We start from the raw sequence: 6,946 nt of genomic DNA, 5'->3' as shown, positions 1-6,946 counted from the left end.
GCTGTCTCTCCAGCCGTTAAGACATGGAAGTTGCTGGGTGTTCACGGTTGCCGGGCAAAGTTGTTGACCAATGAATAGTTAGTGGAAAAGTACTGCTGTAGAGCGAATGGTATAAGAAGGGAGCCTGTCCTCAATAGGGAGTGGAAGCTATGCCCTCAATAAAGAAGTAGAAGTTATGGATCCTTAAAGAACCCTGGCCTCCGTGTGGTCCTTACGCCACATTCTTCCCTTTCAGAAATGTTTTTCTAATATCAGTGATAATACTATTAACTTGCTTGTCAGTTCGATAATATTCAAAGAAATGCATGATCAGTGTTTTTTTTTTTTGAGTAGTTTTTGAAAGGAGGTTTCCCTGATACACAAAGCAAACGGTAGTTGCATGATGTGAAATGATCAATGTATATGATTTGTTTAAAGCAAATAGAAATTGTGACCGACCTGAATTTTCTGTTTAGAATTGTTGGCAAGAAAGAAGAAAATGAGTGGAAGGAATCAAAGATACTTTTCTGAACCATTACAGTAAACTTATATCGCCCATTCAAATTCATATTTGGTGTTTTGGAAAGTACTAATTTGATTTCTGATTTGATACCTGTAACATAACCAACGTTACAGATCTGGGAAAGGCTTGTCCTCCAACTTTTTATCTGCTTTTGAATGTAAGAGCAGTTCTACTGGGTCACCCCAGCCTTGTATCCTGCCTTTGACAGCAGCTGATAATTGATGCACAGGAGAGAGTAGAACAACAGGATAAGCGTGTATCCCCAGCCTCCAGCAGTTTGTGGCTCAGTTTGCGTTTTTTCCTACATTTTATTTCTTTTTTCTTAATATGTAAACTTCTGTGTGTGTGCATGTGTGTTAGAACAAGTTCTTCTATGGTTTAAATGTATAGTAAAACATACAGATACTTTATTCTACAATAAAGAGGTAATGACAGGAATTCTATCAGGAGACTGTAATTTCAACTTGGTTTTAATGATTAAATTGTGCAGTCTTTACTGTTGTATCTAATACGTTTCCCCCATGAAAAATATATATTTATTGTAGAAAGATGGAATTAGGTAAGGCCGTATATACCAACGATGATTGCTAAGGTTCTTGTCATTAATATCGCGTCTTCCTGATACGTGAGGACTAAAGCAAATGTTCATTCTCACCACAGACAAGATACTTAAATATTTTTTTAAACCTTGAAATCTTGATAACTTATGTAGTCCTAACTTGAAAATTATTTTCCTCAAATACCAATCCTGAAACTTATGCAGGGCGGTAGCTTGTATGCTACTAATGTTGTGGTTTAACCCGGCCAGCAGCTAAGCACCACACAGCCGTTCGCTCACCCTCCCCCCTCCCTCTCTGGGATGGGGGAGAGAAACAGGAAAGTGAAGCCTGTGGGTTGAGATAAAGACAGATTATTTTCCTTTCTTTCCTGCCCTAATAAAAATAGTAACGATAATGGTACTACTAATCATAATGTGTACAAACAAGTGATGCACAATGCAATTGCTCACCACCCGCTGACCAATGCCCAGCCTATCCCCGAGCAGCCGGTCCCCCCACCCCGGCCAGCCCCCTCATATTAATTGTTCAGCATGAGGTCAGATGGTACGGAATACCCCTTTGGCCAGTTTGGGTCAGCTGTCCTGGGTCCGTCCCCTCCCAGCTCCTGCTGCACCCCCAGCCTGCCCGCTGGCAGGACAGAGCGAGAAGCTGAAAAGTCCTTGGCTTGGTGTAAGCACTGCTCTGCAACAATTAAAACATCAGGGTGTTATCAACATTCTTCTCATCCTAAATCCCAAACACAGCACCCTACCAGCTACTAGGAGGAAAATTAACTCTATCCTAGCTGAAACCAGGACAACTGATAAAAAAGAAATCTGGAAGAACTAACAAAGGATGGAACTAGAAAGAATATTCATTACCTACTATGGGTTCATTCTTACACTTTTCTTCTAAAGCACGTGTTGCGGTTTAACTCAGCAGACAGCTAAACACCACACAGCCATCTGCTCGCTCACCCTCCAAGGGGGATGGGGGAGAAAATTGAAAAGAAAAGAACAAAAACTCATCGGTTGAGAAAAGGACAGTTTAAACAGAAACCAAAACAAACCAAAAAAAAAAAAGGAAAGAAAAAGAAAAAAAACACACAAAAAAATAAACAAAGAAAACGATGAGCGACATAGTCGTTCGCTGCCAGCTGACCAATGCCCAGCCAGTCCCCAAGCAACAACAGCCTCCCTGGCCAACCCCCCAGTTTAATTGTTCAGCATAATATCACATCGTATGGAATATCCCTTTGGCCAGTTTGGGTCAGCTGTCCTGCTTCTTTTCCCTCCCAGGTCCTGCTGCACCCCCAGCCTGTCCACTGGCAGGACAGAGTGAGAAGCTGAAAAGTCCTTGGCTTAGTGTAAGCACTGCACTGCAACAATTAAAACATCAGGGTGTTATCAACATTCTTCTCATCCTAAATCCCAAACACAGCACCCTACCAGCTACTAGGAGGAAAATTAACTCTATCCTAGCTGAAACCATGACAAGCATCTAAAGCATCCCCTTTCAGAAGGGATAGGCTAGGAAGGAGAGGCGGTGGGGTAGCCCTGTATGTTAGTATTTTGATTGTCTCAAGCTTAATAATGGTGACAACAAGGTTGAGTGATTATGGGTAAGAATCAGGGGGAAGGCCGGTGAGGCAAACGTCCTGGTCGGCGTCTGTTATAGACCACCCAACCAGGGTGAAGAGGCAGATGAAACGTTCTATAAGCAGCTGGGAGAAGTCTCACAACCGCTAGCCCTTGTTCTCATGGGGGACTTCACCTTACCAGATGTCTGCTGGAAATACAATGCAGCAGAGAAGAAACGGTCTAGGAGGCTTCTGGGGTGTGTGGAAGATAACTTCCTGACACAGCTGGTGAGTGAGCCAACTAGGGAAGGTGCCCTGCTGGACCTTTTGCTTGTGAACAGAGAAGGACTTGTGGGCAATGTGAAGGTTGGAGGCCATCTTGGGCATAGCAATTGTGAATTAATAGAGTTTTCGATTCTTGGAAAAGTAAGGGGGGGGTTAGTAGAACTGCTACCCTGGACTTCTGGAGGGCAGTCTTTGGCCTGTTAAAGGAGACTGGTTGGCAGAGTCCCTTGGGAGGCAGTCCTGAAGGGCAAAGGAGTCCAGGAAGGCTGGACTCCTTCCAAGAAGGAAATCCTAAAGGCACAGGAGCAGGCAGTCCCCATGTGCCAAAAGACGAGCTGGCAGGGAAGAAGACCAGCCTGGCTGAACAGGGAGCTTTGGCTAGAGCTCAGGAAGAAAAAGAGTTTATGAACTTTGGAAGAAGGGGCTGGCCACTCAGGAGGACTACAAAAGTGTCATGAGGCTGTGCAGGGAGAAAATTAGAAGGGCCAAAGCCCAACTGGAGCTCAACCTGGCTACTGCTGTTAAAGACAATAAAAAATGTTTTTATAAATACATGAACAACAAAAGGAGGACTAAGGAGAATCTCCATCCTGTATTGGATGTGGGGAGGAAACAGTGACAAGAGATGAGGAAAAGGCTGAGATACTTAATGCCTTCTTTGCCTCAGTCTTTAGTAGTTGGACCGGTTGTTCTTCGGATACCCAGCCCCCTGAGCTGGTAGATAGGGACGGGGAGCAGAATGAAGCCCTCATAATTCAGGAGGAAATGATTGGTGACCTGCTGCACCACTTAGACGTATGCAGATCTATGGGGCCAGATGGGATCCACCCGAGGGTACCGAGGGAGTTGGTGGAAGCGCTCACCAAGTTGATTTCCATTATTTATCAGCAATCCTGGCTTTCAGGGGAAGTCCCAGTTGACTGGCGGCTAGCAAATGTGACGCCCATGTACAAGAAAGGCCAGAAGGAGGACCCAGGGAGCTACAGGCCTGTCGGTCTGACTTCGGTGCTGGGGAAGCTCATGGAGCAGATCATCTTGAGTGCCATCACGCAGCACTTAGAGGACAACCAGACGATCAGGCCCAGTCAGCATGGGTTTATGAAAAGCAGGTCCTGCTTGACGAACCTGATCTCCTTCTACGACAAGGTGACAGGTTCAGTGGATGAGGGAGAGGCTGTGGATGCGGTCTACCTAGACTTCGGTAAGGCTTTTGACACTGTTTCCCACAGCATTCTCCTGGAGAAGCTGGCTGCTCAAGGCTTGTATGGGTGTACGCTTTGCTGGGTTAAAAACTGTATGCGTGGCTGGGCCCAAAGAGTTGTGATGAATGGAGTCAAATCCAGTTGGAGGCCGGTCACTAGTGGAGTCCCCCAGGGCTCAGTATTGGGGCCAGTTCTCTTCAATATCTTTATCAGCGATCTGGATGAGGGGCTCGAGTGCACCCTCAGATCATGAGATCATCTGGTCCAACCCCCCTGCCAAGCAGGGTCACCTAGCGAAGGTTGCACAGGATTGCATCTGGGTGGGTTTTGAATATCTCCAAAGAAGGGGACTCCACAACCTCTCTGGGTAACCTGTTCCAGTGCTCTGTGTGGTGGTTTTACCTTCCTAGGCAGCTGAACTCCACCACAACCGCTCTCTCGCTCCCCCGTCTCAGAAGAGGAGGGGAAGAAGAAAAGGAAAGAAGCAACTCACGGGTTGGGATAAAGATAATAAATCAAAGGAAAAAAAATAATTATTAAGGGAAAATTATTATAAATTAAATAATTTAACCTAAAGGAAAAGGGGAAGAGGGAAAATAAATAAATAATAATAATAATAATAATAAAAAAAAAAAAAAGCAAAAGCCGTGTGGAAGTTGTGAGAAAAATCTCAATAATTTTCTTCAGACAGGATCTTCTGTGAAGCTATTTTATTCGCGATTGCAATGGTGGGTGTCCTGCAAGCAGGAGTGCACAGTAAAAGTTTATCATAACCTTATATTCCCTATTAACCGACACCTGATTTCTCCCCTGTTTCCTCATTGGCTGAGTACTACAGGTTCACAAGCTACTCGACATACTTCTATACCATATATGTACAATTTTATTTGGCCAACTGTTAATTTCTCCTTTTCCTTTTTTTCCTTCACTCGTGACTAGAGGGCCCGCGATTTTTGTTTTTACTGATTTTGTACTGCTCATCCTGTTTTTCTTAGCTATCCTCCTTATTTTGGGACAGTGGGACCTTCCCCTTATCTGCTTAACATACTGCCCACTGTTATGCCACACAATCACTTTTGAATATGCAAGGTTAGTGGAATTTTCCACTGCAAAAACACCTTCTATTGCAAAAACACAACTTTGTTCCTCACAAAGCGCAGAGGAAAGAAATTACTCTCTACTTCCCGCCAACGAGCGATGCTTGACCACGTCCTTGAAGCAGGGCCTCAACGCACGTAGCCACTGTTTGGGAGGACAGACGTTCTCACAACAAGAGTCCACCCCTCCCCTCTTCTTCCTTTTTCCACCTTTTATTGCTGAGCGTGACATCATATGGTATGGAATATCCCTTTGGTTGGTTTAGGTCAGCTGCCCTGGTGATGTTCCTTCCTCACCTCTTGCCCACCCCCAGCCTGCTGGCTCTGGGGGGAGGGGTTAGAGGGAGTCCTGATGCTGTGCCAGTATTGCTCAGCAGTAGACACAACACTGGTGTGATACCAGTGCTGTTCTAGCTACGAGTGCAGAGCACATCACCGTATGGGCTGCTGCAGGGAAAGTTAACTCCATCCCAGCCCGACCCAGTACAACCTCCACCCCTTATTCCATAACATTTGTGTCACACTCAGGTCCCACATACTTTAGCGTATAATTATTGTCATCGCCACTGTTCCTTGTCCTTTAACAGATTGATAGGTCTGTACTTCTTTTCATTCTATAGGCCTTTCTCAAAAAACGTTCATAAGAACTGGTGATGATTTAGTCTTCATCTGCCAAAGTGGTCACTCAGGACAGGCGGAGTTGGATGTCTGGACGCCAGCACCAGTTTAGCTCGAGTCGTTGCTGCGCTTGCCCGGTTCCTTGCGAAGTTCGACTGTCATTGGTTCTGCAGTGTCTTCCTACAACACACAGTTTAGATTAAAGATTAGTTTTCTCCCAAGGTTAAATGTCCTTGAGGCATGCACCTGATATCACCATTCTTTTGCATGACCCACCAGGTATACTCCGGTCCTTGGGCGAAGACAATCCCATGAGTGGGTTTGCCGTTTCCCGAGGCAGGAGCAACCCACACCGCCTTCCCCATCCACTTCCCTACATGCACTACGGGGACTTTAGCTCCTTTCACTGTGTGTAGGGGTTTTGTTTCAGCAGGACCAGGATGGTTGTCGGACCCTCTGTTGTTAACTAGCCAAGTGGCTTCTGGTAGATTTATGTCCCATTGTTTCCATGTCCCAGCACCCAATGCTCGTAAGTCTTTAACAGTCCATTGTACCTCTCAACCTTCCCAGAGGCTTGTGGGTGATAGGGGATGTGATACACCCCACTCAATGCCATGCCTCTTGGCCCAGGAGGTGACAAGATTGTTTCGGAAAATGACTCCCATTGTCGGACTCAATTCTCTCTGGTGTGCCACAGCACTCGTCTTTCCAGGCCCAAGATAGTGTTTCGGGCGGTGGCCTGGTTTACGGGGTATGTTTCCAGCCACCCAGTAGTTGCTTCTACCATGGTGAGTATGTACCGTTTGCCTTGGCGGGTCTGTGGGAGTGGTCCGATGTAGTCAATTTGCCAGGCCTCACCATATTGAAACCCTAGCCATCTCCCCCTATTCCAGGGAGATTTTACTCTCATGGCTTGCTTGATTACAGCACAGGTCTCACACTCATGGGTGACCTGTGTGATGGCCTCAATGGTCAGGTCCACCCCTCGATCACGAGCCCATCTGTATGTGGCATCCCTCCCCAGATGTCCTGATGTTTCATGGGCCCATCGAGCTACAAACAGCTCACCCGTATGTCCCCAGTCCAGATCCACCTGAGCCACTTCAATTTTTGAAGCTCAGTCC

The sequence above is a fragment of the Cygnus olor genome (genome assembly GCF_009769625.2).
Source record: "Cygnus olor isolate bCygOlo1 chromosome W unlocalized genomic scaffold, bCygOlo1.pri.v2 SUPER_W6, whole genome shotgun sequence".
In the NCBI taxonomy this organism is placed as follows: domain Eukaryota; kingdom Metazoa; phylum Chordata; class Aves; order Anseriformes; family Anatidae; genus Cygnus; species Cygnus olor.
Note: the sequence above shows the minus strand (reverse complement) of the source record.